Raw genomic sequence first — 19,648 nt, 5'->3', positions numbered from 1 at the left:
TGTGCTGTTATGAACATGTGTATGCATGCATGTATCATTGTAATATGATGCCTTTAACTCTCGTAGTAAGATAACTAGAAGGGGAATAGCTGAGTCAAATGGAATTTCTAACTTTAGTTTTTTGAGGAATATCCATACTGATTTCCATAGTGGTTGTACTAGTTTACATTTCTGCCAACAATGTAGAAGGGTTTCTTTGTCCCTGCAGCCTCCCCAACATTTGTTATTATTTGGGTTTTTGTGACAATGGTCATTCTTTCTGAGGTAATGTGGAATCCCAGTATTAATTTGCACTTCTCTAATGGCCAGAGATTTTGAAAGTTTCTTCATGTATTTATTGTCCATTTGTACTTCTTCACAAAATAAACAACAGAGTGAAAAGACAACTTTCAGAATAGTAAAAAAATGCCAGCAATTCCTTAAACAAAAGATTCATACATAGAATACATGAAGAACTCAAAAAAAGTAGATCCACAAAAGGTAGATAGTTTTGAGGGGGAAAAAAAAGTATTTCATCATTTTTACCTACCTAGTCCCTCACTAAAGTGAATTTCAAATTAGAGAATACAACTTTACATTACAATCTGTGTGTAGTTGCAATATCCTATTTAAATGAACTGGATAAAACCTCTTGGGGAAAATTAGGAAGCTTTGTTTAAATGATCTCTAATTCAGTTTTAAAATATCCTAATAATACAAGGAAGCCCAACCATACCCAACAAATGAATTCTTTGAATTGCCTTTTCTTTGGCAGGCAGATTGCACTGCTTAGTGCTGGAAGAGAAGGTAATGGAGAAGAGTGGTTGTGAATATGGGTTATGAAATCAGGCAGTGAGAATTACCACCTAGGATGGTCACTCAGAGGGTGACTGTGAGCCAAGTACTTAAACTCTTCAAGTGTTAATTCGCTCTTCTAAAGTCCGGGATGGAGGGATCAACTGCCTGGCAAGGAGCTGTGGAAACAAAACATTACAGGTGTCCAGTTATTGGGCTATTAGTTATTGGAACATTTTATGCACAGTGAGTGAGCTAAAACTTTGCCTGTATACAGTATTTCATAGAGAACAACTCCATGAGGAAACATGTACCAGTTTATTTAAAGCAAACAAACAGATCAGCCCACTGCAGACAGGCAGGTCCTGAGTTGCACAGAACACACTGAATCAGCCCGCTGCAGACAAGCAGGTCTGTGCACTCCCTACTCAGGTCCTGAGTCGCATGGAAGACACCAAATCATCCCACTGCAGACAGGCAGCCACCTGATTCCACACTACAAAGACGCAGAGGACACCAGACCACCAGACCAAGGTACTGAGTCCCACTGTTCCTGGCCCAGAGGGAGGGGCTTCTGAGCAACTATCCCACTGCTCCTGGTCCAGAGAGAAGCTCAGGAACATGATGGAATCCCAACATAAGAAACAAATGGAATCCATAAAACAGATGCAAATAGATTTTCAGGACATGAAAAACTCCATTGAAAGTCTACACAGCAGAATGACCCAATGTGAGGACAGAATTTCAGATATAGAAGATAAGATTGCAATTAGTGACCAGGAAAAGAAAAATTGCTTCAAAATTATAAGGGAACATGAGAAATCAATCCAGCAGCTGCTAGATGATGCAAAAAAGAATAACAAAAGACTGATTGGGCTCAATGAAGAAACAGGAGAGAGTGGAGATGACATAAAAAAATCTCTTCACAGAAATAATGGCAGAAAACTTCCCAAGCAGGGGAAAAGAGCTTGACATACAGATAAGTGAGGCATATAGGACTCCAGCTAACCTTAACCAAAAAGATCTACACATAGGCATATAATAGTTAGGATTACAGAAATCCAACAGAAGAACAAAATTCTACAAGCAGTGAGAGAAAAGAAACAAATCACATGCAAAGGAAAGCCCATCAGAATCACAGCAGACTTCTCAACACAAACCATCAAGGCAAGAAGAGCTTGGAGTGACATATTCCAAGCCCTAAAAGAAAACAGCCTCCAACCCAGATTGATGTACCCTGCAAAACTATCTTTCAAAATGGATGGAGAAATAAGATACTTTCATGACAAAGAGCACCTTAGGAACTTCGTGAATAACAAACCAGCCCTCCAAAGAATTTTACACAATATCCTAGGAACAGACATTGAGGATCACAACCCCAGGAAGCAAAGTAGAATGAACCCATCTGGCATGACAAGAAATTAAATATAAAGGGGGAGAACCCAACAAAAAGAAAAAGTCATGGCAATGACAAGTCAATACATTTCAGTTATAACCATCAATGTTAATGGTCTCAATTCACCAATCAAAAGAAATAGACTGGCAGAATGGGTCAAGAAGCAAAATCCAACAATATGCTGCATACAAGAAACACACTTAATTCAAAAGGAAACTCATAGACTGAAAGTTAAAGGGTGGAAAACAATACTCCATGTGACAGGAACCTGAAAAAAAGCAGGAGTAGCTATCCTCTTTGCAGATCAAGTTGATTTCAAACCAACACTGATTAAGAGAGATGAAGAAGGACACTACATCCTTGTAAAGGGAACAATCCAAGAGGAAGAAATGACAATCATAAATATCTATGCACCAAACATGAGTGCACCCAACTATATAAAACAAATACTAATGGACATGAAAAGTCATATATGGACTAATACAATTGTAGTGGGGGAACTCAACACCCCACTGTCACAAATAAATAGATCAACTAGACTAAAAGTAAGTAATGAAATACTAGAACTCATCGAACTCTTGAACAAATGAACTTAACAGATGCTTACACAGTTTTCCACCCCACAAAATCAGAATACACATTCTTCTCAGCTGCACATGGGTCATTCTCCAAAATAGACCACATACTCACACATAGAACATGTTTAAGTAAGTGCAAAGGAATTGAAGTTATCCCCTGTATATTATCAGACCATAGTGCGATGAAATTGGAGATCCATAGCAAAAGAACCTGGAAAAATTTCATAACCATGTGGAAATTGAACAGCACACTTCTGAATAACCAGTGGGTCACAGAGGAAATTAAAGAAGAAATCAGACAGTTCCTTCAATTAAATGACAATGACAATACAACATATCAGAATCTATGGGACACAATGAAAGCAGTCCTATGTGGGAAATTCATAGCAGTGAATACACATATTAGGAAAACAGAATGAGCCCAATTAAACAACCTGATGCTGAACCTCAAGCTTCTAGAAAAAGAAGAGCAGGACAAATCCAAAGCTCATAGAAGGGAGGAAATTAGAAAGATCAGAGGAGAAATCAATGCAGTGGAGACTAAGAGAACAATATAAAAAAATCGATGAAGCCAAGAGTTGGTTCTTTGAAAGAATCAACAAAATTGACAAACCTTTAGCCAACCTTTTGAGAAAAAGGAAAGAAAAGGCCCAAATCCACACAATTAGGAATGAAAAGAGTGAAATTACAACAGACCCAGCAGAAATCCAGAGGATCATCAATACCTACTTCCAGAACCTATACGCCAATAAGATGGACAACACAGAAGAAATGGACAGATTCCTAGATACATATGAATTACCAAAGTTGAACGAAGACCTAAAAATTCTAAACAACCCAATATCAACCAATGAATTTGAAAACGTAATAAAAAACTAAGAAAAGCCCAGGCCCTGATGGCTTCACTGCTGAATTCTACAAGACATTTAGAGAGGAACTGCTACCACTACTGTTTAAACTCTTCAATGAAATTGAAAGGAAAGTAATACTCCCAAATTCATTCCTAGAAGCAAGCATCACCTTGATCCCCAAAGCAGAGAAAGACCCAACTGAAAAAGAGAACTATAGGCCAATCTCACTAATGAACATAGATGCAAAAATCCTTAATAAGATACTGGCAAACAGAATGCAGAAAATCATCAAGAAGATCATACACCCTGATCAAGTGGGATTCATCCCAGGGATGCAGGGATGGTTCAATATACGAAAATCAATCAATGTAATACAGTATGTCAATAGAGCCAAGGACAAAAACCATATGATTATCTCCATAGATGCAGAAAAAGCATTTGACAAAATCCAACATGCATTTATGATAAAAACACTACAAAAAATTGGAATAGATGGTCTCTACCTCAAACTGATAGAAGCCATCTATGAAAAACCAACAGCCAATATCATACTAAATGGTCAAAAACTGAAATCCTTCACACTAAAATCAGGAACAAGACAAGGATGTCCACTATCACCACTCTTGTTCAATATAGTTCTGGAAACATTAGCCAAAGCAATTAGACAAGAGAAAGAAATAAAAGGAGTAAAGATAGGGAAGGAAGAATTCAAATTGTCATTATTTGCAGATGACATGATACTCTATTATAGAAAACTCCAAGAACTCCACCAAAAGTCTTCTAGACTTAATAACCAAATTCAGTCAAGTAGCTGGTTACAAGGTCAACACACAAAAATCAATAGCTTTCCTCTACATGAATGACAGAATCACTGAGAGAGAAATAGGGCAAATAATTCCTTTCACAATAGCATCCAAAAAACTGAAATATCTAGGAGTCAACCTAAATGAAAGAAATCAAAGACCTCTTCTCTGAAAACTATGGCACTCTGAAAAGAGAGATTGAAGATGATATCAGAAAATGAACAGATATCCCCTGCTCCTGGGTAGGAAAGATTAATATAGTGAAAATGTCCATACTTCCAAAACTGCTATATAGATTTAATGCAATTCCAATTGAGATCCCAGCAGCATACTTCATAGACCTTGAGAAAACAATCCAAAAATTCATTTGGAGCAAGAAGAGACCCAGAATAGCAAAAGCAATTCTAGGTAACAGAGACATGGCAGGGGGTATCATAATCCCCAACCTGCAACTATACTACAAAGGTACTGTGATAAAAACAACATGGTACTGGCAAAGAAATAGACTTGAGGACCAGTGGAACAGATTAAAAGATGCAGAAATGACGCCAGACACACTCAGCCATCTCATCTTCGACAAAGGAGCCAAACAACCTCACTGGAGGAAAGATAGCCTCTCTAATAAATGGTGCTGGAAAAATTGGGCTTCAACTTGCCAAAGATTAAAACTAGACCTGTATCTCTCACCATGCACTGAACTAAAATAAAAATGGATTAAAGATCTAAATATTAAAATAGAAACTCTGAACCAGTTGGAACAAAGGTTAGGTAGAACCCTTGAAGACATTGGTGTAGGAAAATATTTTATGAACAAAACCTCAGTTGCCTGTGAACTAGCACAAACAATCAACAAATGGGATCTCTTCTTATTATAAGGCTTCTGCACAGCAAGAGAAACCACCAGCAGTGTGAAGAGACAACCCACAATGTGGGAAAAAATCTTCACCTCCTCTTCCTCAGGCAGAGGTCTACTATCTCGAATCTATAAAGAACTTAAAAAGATCAGACCTCCCAAATTTAAAGACCCAATCCAAAAGTGGGCATCTGAAATGAACAGACATTTCTCAGACAAAGAAGTAGAAATAGCAAATAAATACATGAAAAAATGTTCAACATCACTGGTCATTTGAGATATGCAAATGGAAACAATGCTGAGATTCCACTTCACTCCAGAAAGAATGGCTGCTATCATGAAATCAACCAATAACAAATGCTGGCGGGGCTGTGGGGAAAGAGGAGCCCTGCTCCACTGCTGGTGGGAGTGTAGACTGGTGCAAGCACTGTGGAAATTAGTATGGAGTTACCTCAAAGAACTAGGACTGGAAGTCACATTTGACCCTGCTATTCCACTGCTGGGTATTTTCCCCAAAGAATTAAAAGAATCATACCACAGTGATATATGTGCATCCATGTTCACAGCAGTGCAGTTTGTAATAGCTAAAACTTGGAAACAGCCCAAATGCCCATCAACTGGAGACTGGATAAAGAAAATGTGGTTTTTTAATAAAATGGAGTACTACTCAGCCATAAAAAATGACAAATTAGAGACATTTATAGCTAAGTGGATGCACATTGAGGCGATACTCTTAAGTGAAATAAATAGGACACACATGTGTAAATACCAAATAGTTTCTCTGGTGTGAGAAACTGAAAGTATAAATAAGGACTAAATGTATAATAGGTAATGTGAAATAGGAAGAAAAGGGGCAAAGGGGAAGGAAGTGGGAGGGCTAGGGGAAAGGATAGAAGGGAATGGGATTAATATGAGAAAATGGAAAAATTGGAACAAAATCTTTGTAAATACGGAGGACTGGTGAGGTTGAAGTGAGGACTGGGCAAGGGTGAAAAATAAGATCCAAGAGAGACTATGTAAAGGCGCAAATGTCTAATGATGAATGTCATTATATTGTATACCTAAAATGTACCAATGATTAGAATGAATAATCGATTATGTAAAATGGGAAGAAAAGGTCCAAAGGGGTAGGGGTTGTGGGAGGGGCAGGGGAAAGGGAAAAAGGGAAAGTAAAAATGATGAGAAATGGAAAAAAATGGAAATAAAGTCTTTGTAAATAGGGAAGGGTGGAGGGGGTGAAGGGAGGGCTAGGAATGGGGAAAAAATAAGAACCAAGATGCATTATGTAAAGGTACAATTCCCAATGAGAAATGTAATTGTGTTGTATACCTACAATGTACCAATAAAAGAATTTAATACAAAATAAAAAAGCAAACAAACAACCACAACAACAGCAAGGCCCAAGGCTTACAGAGCCTTATCTCAAACGGGCTGGTAGGCACACACTTGGGCCAGAAGATAAGAGTGGGTTTGTGTCTGCTTTCACCCCTAAACTCCTAAGCTGGATCCTATTCATTTTATAGGCAGGACCCATATGCTGTTCTGAGTAAGTACTTGTGTAACAGTTGAAGCAGAAATTAATGCTAGACACTCTGGGAAGAGGACTGACTCTCTTCTAGTCATATAGTTAGCACACGCTAGGGTCAGGATTGGAACTCAGATCTGCCTGACACTACCTTTTATTCATTACTAATGTCTTCCTCTCCTTTATTTCTTGGAATCTGCTGTCTGAACATGATCTGTCCTTCAGGAGTCCTCTTATAGTGCAGATGCCACACTGTCTCTTTCAACCATCAATCCCTTCAGTGATTCCGTATCATCTACAAGATGAAGCCAACAACTTTGTAGAACTCACCTTGCTCTGTCTGGTTTGAAACCTACCTCTGTCTTGGCATTCTGCTTGGCATTCTGCTTGGCAAGGCCAATGGGCATCACTCCATCCCTAGGGCATCACTTATAATTTGACCACCATTACTACACTGGGCTAGGACTCACTATATGAGTTCAAACCTGAGATGTCCTTGCTTTACCTTGTCCATTTTGTGATTTCCAGTTCATTTGTTAAAGCTGCAACATTTTCTGAAGTCCTGGTTCACAAGGAAACTAACCACTCCCAGGGTGGCAGTCCTGAAAGGGAGCCCTCACTATTGTTGCTGGGAGCATGATTATCTGATAACCCAATTATTGCTCTTTGTAGCCAATGAGATTTTGCTGCTATGCTGTGTTACTTTATGAGCTGTTTCCAGCCAATGACTGCTACTGGATCAGACCCATTCCTGTGAAATACCTGACTCTTTTTCGTGTACAACTTCAGCTCAAGGGCTCCCATTGGCTACTTGAACCTTTCTGGGACTCTTTCAATCAAATTTCGGTTCTTTGTTTTTCATTTACAGGTATCTGACTTATACTATAGTAGGAAACCCCCTTCTTTATGCTTACTTTCCCTAATCATTAATAAGAATTTCTCCCAATGAGCTGGTTATGTATGTTATCCCTTCTTGTGCCTACTTTTTGATTCCTGAACTCATATAGCCATATTTGTGATTTCTTTATCCTCTGTACATACATATTACCTAAATAAAACACTGCATTCATTGTTTTTCTTATCTCTATTTCCTACTCAGATTATGGGCCCTATATAATTCAGAAAAGTATTATGTTATATATTTTATGTTTCATATTGAGTACCCTTCTTGGTGCGTAGTTTTTAATAAGTGTTTGGATAAATTAATGCTAAAAGGAGGAGATTCCATAACATGAAATTATTTAGGTCAATTCAAGCTGAACTAAGTGTATACTTCTCAAGCAATTCTGCCCATCAGTTGGAAGACAGTTGAAAGTTAGCTTAGTGTCGCTAACACTAAATTTGTGTTTCCGAATTTTACATTTAGCTTTCCCATGCCCAAAATATTTTCCTGAGTTCAAGTGAGTTTGCATGCTTATAATCTTAATTTAACCAATCTTGAAATATCATTGAATATCTCTCATCACTAAATGAAACAGCCTTGATTAATTACTGTGAGCATTTTAAAATAATCTGTCAGTTAACCTATATTTAACAGAAGCATGTGTAAAATTTATATGAAGGCATTCAGTGGGAAGAAAGTATATTCTTGGAGAGCTATAAAATCAGAATGATTCTCAACTTTTCAAGTAAGGAGTACAGTCTAGAATGATTCTATGTATTTTTGGCAAATCTGCCACAAACTTCCTTAACGTATATTATAAGAAAAATTATTATTTTTTTTATTTTATCTTGGTAAGTTCAGGCTTTATTTATATTTTTGTTACTGTATCATTGAAAAATAATTAAGTATCTCATTTTTAATTGCTTTTGCTTTTACCAGCCTTACACTTACACTGATTTGACAGACTAATCTGAAATTTCTCATCCTTGTTGAATCTAGACAGTTTTATTCTTTGTCTGAATTAAATTTTTCATTCTTGAGATTTCTTGGAATCAACTAATATGTGATCTGAATGTGTTGTGTGCTTGTTCTTCTACTCTAAGACCTAGTGAATTGTAGACTTCTTAACCAATTTCCTGTTCTTTCTCCTTCTCTACCTTGTTAGATGGCTATTTTTTGGAGTTATAAAGATAAACATTTTCAGCTTTCCATAATGAACACTGCCAATAGTAAAATCACTTAATGAATATATATAATGTGCAAAAAAGATGTGAAGCCATGTTCACTGTTAGGATCCCCATTTCCCAAATGAAATGTTAAGGATCAGTGAAATAAAACAAAATGGGGTTCATTGTACAACTAAAATTAAGATCTTTTATGCTTTAAATCCACATCTGCTCTTAGTTTTGGACTAATTTAAATTTAATTGTTTAGAGTTCTGACTCAAGTTTGAGTCAGGGAAGTATTTTGTTTTTATTTGTGCACAGTATAAAATATTCTTCTAAGAACCTTGCAGTTTCCTCTGAGGGCACTAGAGAACTACTCAGGTTTTAAGCCAGGGGGGAATAAAATAATTAGATTTTTTTTAAATGTCAGAAATAGACATTGAAGAAGATCATTGATAAAACTAGTAAAGGGATGCTCTTGAATCAATTTACTGACAATCTCTTTGAGGAATTCACTGGAGTCTGATCAATAAATATAGGCAAGGAGATAGGAGGAGGAACAAATTGGAAAAACATTTTTAATTCAATGATTCAGTAATGTGGGTCTTTGATCAAATTACTTAGCGATCTTGTAGTATCTCTTCCTCTGTAAAGAGTAGGTAATAAAATCTATTTCAAGGTGTTGCTATGAAGTTCAGATAATGATATCGTAAATGTGTGTGGTTCAGACAGGGTGTCTAAGCTTTTTCATAAGCACTCTACTTATATTAAGAATTATATTAAGAATTTATATTACTTATATTAAGAATCTCATAATAACCTCAATAGTGAAGTGCTATTATTATCACGGTTTTACAGATCAGAAAACTGAATAAAGTTAAGGTAAAGAAAAAGGGAAGGAGCCATGGTAATATGGTTATAAGAGCAGTGTGTATTCTATGTTTGCCAGATAGTAGGTGCTTTGTAAATGATTACCATTAGGCACATAATGAATGTCTTTTGTGAGACAGGACCAAATCTGATTCACTTCCGTCATGTAGTCATCGGGCACTTTTGGATGTGTTCTGACTTGTTCGGACCCTTGTGAATCTTTGTTTTGAGACAGGGTCTTGCTATGTAGTCAGGGTGGCCTCAAACTCTCTAAGTAGCCCAAGCCAGCCCTGAACTCACGGCGATCCTCCTGCTTCAGCCTCCTGCGTGCTGGAACTACAGGGGTGTACCACCACACCCAGCAACCCTTATGGATCTTGCTGTGTGGGACAGAGTGGGGAAACAAGGTCCTGCCGTCCTGATTTATACAGTCTGCTAAACCTAGGTGATTGGATGAAAGTAGCTGCACTGGAAAACTATGTCTAACGTATTCTATGCCACATATTTTATTCTGGAAACTTTAATGTTGGAAGACAACACAGAAACAAGGCTCAGCCATCTTTCTCCACTCCTGAGTATGTTCATTTAGAACTAGGAGAACAAATGGATTTCCCAGCCTTTTTGAGCCTTTTCTCTTTCCATACCACTAAATTCATTTAGCTCTGTACTGCTAGGAAGAGCTAGGTACAAACCCAGCTATTTATTTTCTTTTGAATTCCTTGCATCTAAAATAGTGTCTTTAACACAGTGAGAGGTTTATGTACATTGTATAAATGGAGGAATGAATGAGTGAATGACTGAGCAAATGCATAAATAAAGGCAGTTTTCATTTTTAAGCTATTCATCATTTACATTAGGATGATTTCTAATGGGAAAAATTGAGCACTTCAGAGTTAATTACTAAGAAGCATGTGTGGTAGGATTTATGACTCTGCAAAAAGATGTAAGGATTTGAAAGTCGTTCTTAGGATTTATTTTTAAATAGCGTTGAGGAGATAATTTTTGGACATATATTCCTAAGCCCCAAAATGAAATCATCTCTTTGAATTTCAGAATTGTATCAGCTATTTTTAAAAATTAAATCTTGTTCATCATTCCTACCATAAACAATTTTGTAAAAATAATATTAATGGGGCCGGGAATTTAGCTCAGTGGTGCTCCCATCTGTCTCACAAGTACAAGGTCCCGAGTTCAATCCCAGGTACCCCCCCAAAAAAAACAACAAAGAACATTAATGTCGTTCAGTATTAAAATATTGCCCAGTTTTATACCATACCCAACAAATCATGAGAAAGTTGTTCTGTATTCGTCTAACTACTCCTTGCATATAGGCAAATATGAATATATATTCATAATAATAAAAATACATGATTGTGAACTTTCCTTTTTTACTTGATACTATCTCATAACTAAGCTTCTATAACATTGTGTAATTACATAAATATGATATTAATTCTGGATGATAACTTATCTACTTGCCCCAGCCCTATATGGGCCCATCTCCTCAACTTTAGTAACACTGTGGCATATTATTAGTTCCAGATTATGTTTTTAAAACATATTTTTGAAAGAATCATTACAGGGTGGTATTTGATATTTGGAGATGACCATGGAATGAATGCAATCTTCCCTACCTTTAAGATAAAGGAATTAAGCTGATGTAGGGACCAGAACAATCTCATGAGAACATTGGTGGGGTGGCAGGTAGAAGTTCTCCAGCTAGGATATTAGTTTTATTGTCTGGGACCAACTCTTGAACTCCTTTGAGTTTGCTCCAAACTGCCTCCTCTGGTTTACATTTTTAAGGATGTCATGTTTATCTGCATAAGAAGATGTTCTAACTGGCTCAAATTGATAAATATGTTTCCAAATTAATCTACACAGCACAAAATCAAAATGAAACAAAGTCAGCACAGGGTGTGTGTTCAATGCATACTATCTGCTATCATGATTGTGACTCTAAAGATGATAATTTGTTCCATGTCTATACTTGGTATGAGACAGGCATACTCTAAAATTGCGGCTCAGCTTGTTGTCAAGCAGAATGAATTATCTACAAAATATCCTTCATTTTCTCTTGGATCTCCTCTCTGTGACTGTTCAGAATCATTGTAGCACTCTCACCCAAATGGAGAAAGGTCAGAGGGAGATTGGGTATTTTCCTGACAGAATAGCTGTATATCAGGAAAAAAAAAAAAAATGAACTGTCAGAATACGAGGAAGACATGGACCTGTTCATTCATCTTTGCCCCTTTCTTCCAATGCAAGATTGCAATCAAAAGAACATCCTCAAGTGATTTTCTTAAAGTGACTTCAGGCAGTGGTGTTTCCAATTAGATTGATTTTTTTCATAACTGGCTCTTGATAATCACAAAGTGAATCACTGCTATTACTTTCCAACATTTCAATAAAGCAGTTCACAGTCGCACAGATGGGGTTACAAAGAAAAAAGAATTACTGGGGAAAACAGTGTTTCTCAACTAAGTAGTTACAGTAAAACAACCAGGACCTCCAGAATGTTACCCTAGTATCAGTTATTTGTTTTTAAATTTGTTTAAAATTGTTTCCATATATTCCTAAAATTTTCTGTTAGAAGATAACTTTTTGATACACTACTGTGTTGATGACATAAACTCAGCTTTGAATTAAACTTTGTTTCCGTTCTCAGAACTGTAATGTACAAAGTATAAGTTGGCAGGCTGGTTTCTTTCTTACAGGTTGTGAGTCCTTGTGCAAAGTATTATTATTATTATTATTATTATTATTAATTTGATTTTCAAATCTTTTAAAATTGTTGTTATATATTAGTAATACATAATAGTTACATTCATCTTGGGGAAGTGGAACCTGTACATATTGTCCCCTGACTATTTTTATTTCCCAAATTGCTTAATATCTTGATTCTATTCTTCCATTTTAAAATGGAGAAGATTACAGTCACAACTGTAATGATATATAATCATGTGATAATTAAATACGATAATAGGTGGTAAGCACTTAGAGTACTGCATAATACATAATGTTCAAAAGTGTTAGATACTTTATTATGATTATTAATTTGATTATGATTATTAGAATGTGAAAATTTCCTAGCTCTATATCAGGCTGAATATGTTGGCTATTTTAGACAGTTAATAATATGATGTTGGGAAATATCCAACTATACAGTTCAAAAGACACAGCATTAGTACAAGAGCCACCACAAATTAGCTTTATAAGCTAGGTCAGGCACCTACTGAAACTTCACCTCTGAAACATAAGCTTTACATACAAATGGAAATATACGATTTGTATGACGGTTGAGGTATGTGTCAACTATTTTATATATTCAAATTGGCATGCCATATTTAGTAGTTTTTGATCCTCAAATCACATTTTTATTGATTGCCTCCTTTTATGTACTCAGCCCCCCTGTGGAAGTGACTGAGATAAATTATTTCAGTTTTACAGCTGAGGATCTGATACTTAGAATGAAGTTAAATATCTAAAATGTGGTGGAACAGAACTAGACTTTTGATTTTCTTAGGTCAAATAAAGAAACTCATTTATTCAGTGACTTTTTAATTACTTATAAAAGTAAATCACCCAAATATACTTTCATTTTGGAAAACAGTAACCTTTTTCTGAATTAAGCAGGAATCTGATTTGTTAGGATAGATAGAGATGAAAGCAATAATAAAATGATGCAGTTCTCCTTCACATAACAGTTGAGGAAGCTGGACAACTACTAAGTTTTGGGTCCAATAATATTGACAAATTACTTAGCAATCAGCTTGCAATAACTTCTTCCATAAACCAAATATATGCAAGGGTCTACCATGTGTCATGATAGTTCAAGGCACTGGATAAACCTGATGATATTTCTCATCCTCGTGGAGTATTCTTGTGTAATGCAGGAGAAGGACAATTTTAAAAGGCTATGTGAGAAACAGTTTGTTTCTAAGATGGCAATAAGTGCTGCAAAGAAAATTTAATGGTAACAAGGATAGAAGTAGAGGATTTCACATTTTAACTTGCCAAGTAGAGAAGATCTTATTGAGAGAATGAATGAATTTCAGTAAAGAGCCAGTGGAGGTAATCAAGAGATTCACTTGGATTAGGGGAAGAGTCTTTCAGGGAGATGGAAGAGCAGAAGCAAAGCAAAGGATACTGAATGAAACATTCTTGGGTTATTGAGCAACAGCAAGAAGACTGTTATAGTATAGGCAGAGTAAGGGGCTGGAGGTCTGAGTGCTAACACAAAACAAGATTATGTATGACTTCATTGATCTTTTTAGTGCTTTTAACATTTATTACAGTAAGGTGGAAGTTACTTTAAGATTTTAAGCAGAGAAAAGTAATCAAATTTGCATTTTAATGGGACCACTCTGCCTGCTATTTGAGAATAGATAAAAGGAAGGGATATAGTCCATCAAGATTCTACAACAATAAAACTTAAGAGAACTTACACTAATTTGGAGCGAAATGTTCAACATAGAGAAAGAAAAAAAGTGTTCATGTTTTAGACACATTAGAAGTAATGTGGTTTTTCTAATGTACTTGATAGGGGTATGAAGAAAATAATAGTATCAAGTTGACTTTAAGTCTTTTTGAATGAGAAAATGGGAGAATAAATTGCCATTGCCTGCAACGAATTGGCAGGAAGAAACATATTGGTGGTGGCAGGGAGCTCAGTTTTGGACATTTTAAGTGTAAATTGCCTATTAGTCTACTAAATGTGTACATCAAGAAGATAGCTGGTATGACACTGTGAAATCCAAACTAAAGCCTTAATTTAGTAATCCCATGGATATAAATGATATTTAAATCTATAACCCAGGATTAGGTCTAATAGAAACAAGAAAGCAGTTGAGTTGTGAGCCACGGTGCATTTTAATATTCAAGAGAGGAAGAGAAAAAATCAGAGGAGACTAAAATGTGTGACCAGTTGGGAGAGGTAAACACTGTGCTCTAGAGGTGGAAAAAAGTATTTTTACTTGCAAAAAATTTTCAAAGTGTTGTAGTGTATATTATACCAGTATTAAGTGAATGGATCATTTAGCCCAATATTTACATTTAGTTTGTAATGGTGCTAAATGTCTCATTTACTTCAGGAGAGAGTAAGATGAAAATGAACATTATGTTTGAATCTCTATTATATGTATAGGACAGATGATTATAAAACAGGCAATACACTCTCACACGGATAAAATATTTTTTTCTGACTACAAAGCACAAAGATAAGGAAAGAGAACTAGCAACATGTACACAAGTCTCATAATAAATGAGTTTATGTGAACATATACGGTTATTAATTTTGATATGCACCTTTAGGGCAGAAAAGATAATATTTGAGCTGGGTATTAAAGAATGATTATGAATTTCATGGATAAGAATGGAATATAAAAATAATAATGAGGTCAAAAAGATAGCAGGAAAGATTGTACGGATGCATGAAAAAGCAGGGCATGTTTAGGGATGAGAATAAATTCATTTGACAAAAACAGAGGGTGTGAAGAAGGTGGGAGAAAGCAACAGAAGTTGTATAACTTTTTTCTTTGTGAAATATCCTACTCAATTTTCCAGTACAAAGAAAAAAATTAGAATGAGGTAGTTTTCCATAACCAAACATTGTGATTACCATCATTGTAAAAAAACAACAGCAAAAAACCCCAAAAATACCCCCACAAAAAATCCCTTTTTACATTCTAGAAAATGCCTCAGGCATGACATTATGAGATGAATATAGATTTGGATAAATACATAGAAATATAAATTGTTCCCTTTAGGTTACTCGATTAGATACATTTCAATTTCAAATAACTTTACTGGACCTGTTTTCCAGCTTCCTTAAATGTAATGCCATGTTTTAACTTTATCTCTCTCCTAGAAATGGTTCTCTTTATTCCAAGACTGCAAAATCACCCCATGAGAGTGTGGCCCAAGCAGCTGGAACATCACCAGACCCACTGAATGCATGTGAGTGCAACAATAATAGCTTTAAAAAAAGTAGAAGGAAAAAATCATCTTATATGTATGTGACTTAAGTGCATTAGAAGCGGCTATGTTTGTGAATTAACGTGGTTAATTGCTGGATGCTCCGTATGGACCAAGCTGAAGCCCGGGTCTGTGAGGTTGGTGTATGTACCCATTCGCAACAGGGCTCCATCGCGTATCTGAGCACATAAATTGCAGTTTTGCCTGGAATCTCTGTGTTTATGATAATAACTTCCTTCTTATAAAGCTTTGCAGCCCAGATTTCTGACTGAAGGAATATGGTTTGATTCCTATTTCCCCTACTCTATGACTCATACTGAATCCTTTCTTCCTTCCTTTCTCTTTTCTTTTCTTTCTTTCTCTATCACCCTATACATTAGATCCCTCACTCTAGATTTATTTGCCCCATAAATCCACAGTCAGTAAGGTTTTCTGTTATCTTCTAGTTCCCTATCAAATCTGTCCTCTGCTATATTTCTCTACCAGTTTCCAAGTCATTATTTATCTGTGTAGCTAATTGATGGCTTTATATATCTTTCACTAGATCAAATGTGGAAGAAGGCATGGATCCTATGTACTTTTTCACATCCACAGATATTCACATCACTGTACTGGCTCATGCTACCTGCTCCTACCTAAGTAGGAGTTTGTCACTTAATGTGTTCTCCTTGGGTTCAGACTTTCTCTTGATATGCCTTAGTTTTAGATAAACTACTTTCCTGGCTTATAGAAAATATGAGGCCCTCTGATATGCATACCACTGAATTTCTTCTTTTTAGACCTTAAAACATCTTTGTCTCTTTACTTATATTCTATGACTTGTTTCCAAAATAACCCCTTACCTTCAAACTTGATCCCAACACTACATTTTAATCAACTTTATTAAATAACTATCCTTCCCTTGATTTGCATTTTGCATTTTTATTTCCACACAAATATATATATATATATATATATATATATATATATGCACACACATATGTATCCTTTGAAACATTCAAATAACTAAATCAAAACAAAACAATCTGTCTTCAACTAATTATTCTCTTGACTTTTTTGGCCCAAATAGTTTTTCTTGAACTATTTACTCTTCTCTAAACATCTGCTGATATTCTTTACCAATACATAGTAAATTCCCTAAATAAGGGACACTTTTCATGTTTCTGTGTAGTAGATTTTCACTGTCTTACTTGGTATCAAAAATGATATGTGCTCAATAATTAAATGAATTTATTTTAGTTCTCCTTAATTCATACTCTCTACATGATTCTTAAGGTTTTACTTCAACCACTGTTAAATTATTCACCGAGATAACCAACCATAATAGCTTCCCCTTCTATCATCCAAAGCCCTGCAATATTTTAATCGCTATATTCTATCCTATATCATTATTTATCCTAATCCTTCACCAGAGTCTCAGCCTCTTGCCATTAGGATAGTTAACCTGATAATTTCTTTATCCTCCCTTACTTTTAGGCAAAGACTTATTTTTCAATATGTACTAATGAATTCAATCACCATCTTTAGGTACTGAAAGATCCTTGGACATTGTTCTGACCACATTAGTGATGGGTGTCATAAAACATTTTTCCTGAAATCAAAATGTGTAAATGTAATAGATTATCCTATCAGAAACCATTTTGAATTCATTGAAACATAAATTCAAAATAAGAATCAAGATACATCATGTACAGGTAAAAACACCCAATGATAAATGTAAACATATTGTATACCTAAAATGTACCAATAAAATAATTAAACAAAAAACAAAGCAAAAAAAAAAAAAAAAAAACAGTTGAAGCTCAACAGTCCAACAATTCCTTCAAGTTCCTTTTTCCTCTACTAAATTCAAATAAAGTTCAAATTAAAAAGTTCTAAGCTGAGTGAATTATGACATTAATATAAGTATATTATATTTATTGCTGAGGCATTTAAATAATTTGAAATAGCAGTGCATATATATGTTGTACATACAAAAAGACACTCATAGACACATTTGCACTCATATAATCCTGACTGTTACAATGAACTATGACCAAAGTTTAGAGCATTAAAGTCTCTATTGATATATATATATATTTTAATATGTATTAAGTTTTATATATATTAAGTTTTATATACATTTATACAGGGTCCAGCAAAAATGTGTACATCCTGAAAAGAAAAACGTAAATATTTTAGTACTAAATTTATTGAGACATCATGAGATTAACACAAGTTACCTTTGGCCTCTACAATTACAAAAGGCACTCGAAGTGATGCCCATTGGCTTCCAGAATTTTACTAGTGTGGTGGACTGCTGAAGTGTTTATATATTTTTGGAGGCAGTCTCTGTACATCTCAGTTGGGGCCCTATAATAAACATCATATATTTATGCATGCACATGACTTATGCCTGTAAACCAAGTGGGATATTGCTCTCTATAAACTGGCAACAAGTAATGCAAGTTATGCCTAAAGAGTTTCCTGATTATACAGGTGTGAACAAATATGTACACATAACTCTAAAATGTAACTACTTCATAAATGAGTAGACACCAATTAAATAATTTTAAAGGAAATCAAGTTTTCTTCCAGTCCTTTAAATTTTCAATAAATGCACACAGTTCAATGTGGAAAGCCCCTATGCAACTCCTTCAGGAATTTTGAGTAGGGTTTTACCTTCACCTGCTCTCTGTCTTCATCTTTTGCCATTCTAAAATATATTTTCAGTTTTTGCTTTCATTTTCCTCTTCCTCTTCCCCTTATGGATCACCTGCCTGAGTTGAATGTACTTTCCCTACACTTGGTATTCTAAGACTTGATTGGGAAACTGTTTCCAGTAATTACCTACAGATCCTTGGCCTAAAATCTTTGCGCCCTGTACCTTGCTCAGGCCTTTAGGAGAACTTCCAGTCCTTCCTTTAGAAGGAGATCAGAAAAATCCAGATTGTTGGGAGGCTCCTGGACCAATAATTTATTTTAATTAACTCTTCTGTTTTCCTATAGCAATCTCATTATATAAAGAGGAATAATTTATATAAGGAAAGTATAGTGGATTTTATTTGCTTTTTCCCCAAGTAAAAGTCTTAAATGCAGTCACCTTTCAAACTTAATTTTCAAATTCAGTTTCTTGTATGTTGTTTATTCATATAGACCACTATTTCTCATAGCAGCATTTGCAATATCTAAATAATCCCATAATATAGTCACAGGATGCTTAATGACCCTGATATATCCTGAAAAATATATACTATTTCATGTTTCATCATTCTGCAAATATCATAGAATGCAACTACACAAACCTAGGTAGTGTACACTAATGTACACCTACCCTAACTGATGTAGCAGTTTTATTTTTATTCTTACTTTTCAAACATTTTATTAACTTAGGCTCATTCAAGATCAGGATTATCAATATCACTGTCATGTTCCACATCTTGTTTCTTTGGATTGTCAGGAGCAAGGCAAGCATGGAGCTCTCATTTCCTCTGAGAACAATGCTTCTGGAATCCCTACTAAAGGACCTGCCTTAAGATGTTTTACAACTGAGCACCTTTTTATTTTTGCGTAAATAAAAGGGGTACATATGTAAATACCAATAAATGTAAAGTATATTAAGCACACAACATGGGTACATAGCAATTTATCATCATTATCATGGATAATGTCCTGCACATAATTGTAAATGCTATAGTTTTACACAACTAGCAGTACAGTAGTATAAATACCCCACTTGAAAAGAAATAACTCTTGAATTACCTTAATTTAAGTGTGTCAAATATTTACCATCGGAACTCTGCTTTAGTGTCTCTTTTGAGTTGTTTTAATTAGCCTCATATCGATTAAAACTTTGCAAACATATGGGTAGTAGTGGTAAATATCAATTTAAATGTAAATATTTACAATTAAAAGTATGAATTGCCTGTCAGTACAGAAAGAAATCCTGGGAAAATAAGAAAACAATATTGCACTGGCAGTGTTTGTTGTCTTT

The 19,648-nt window shown here is 35.3% G+C and overlaps 1 protein-coding gene across 26 annotated transcripts in view; it reads left to right on the top strand.

The window, feature by feature from the left end:
- Nucleotides 1–19,648, top strand: part of Lrrc4c (leucine rich repeat containing 4C) — a 1,178,862-nt gene that overhangs the window by 466,996 nt on the left and 692,218 nt on the right. For all 26 annotated transcript variants that reach the window (XR_015448996.1, XR_015448995.1, XR_015448997.1 and 23 more), the window contains one exon: nt 15,569–15,657. The gene's annotated coding sequence lies outside the window, so the exon portion shown is untranslated. The remainder of the gene's footprint in view (nt 1–15,568; nt 15,658–19,648) is intronic.

The sequence above is a fragment of the Heterocephalus glaber genome, unplaced genomic scaffold (assembly GCF_053883595.1).
Source record: "Heterocephalus glaber isolate CG9 unplaced genomic scaffold, H.glaber_assembly_v1.0 deba00000594, whole genome shotgun sequence".
Taxonomy (NCBI): domain Eukaryota; kingdom Metazoa; phylum Chordata; class Mammalia; order Rodentia; family Bathyergidae; genus Heterocephalus; species Heterocephalus glaber.
Note: the sequence above shows the minus strand (reverse complement) of the source record. Positions and strands in the feature narration are given on the sequence as shown.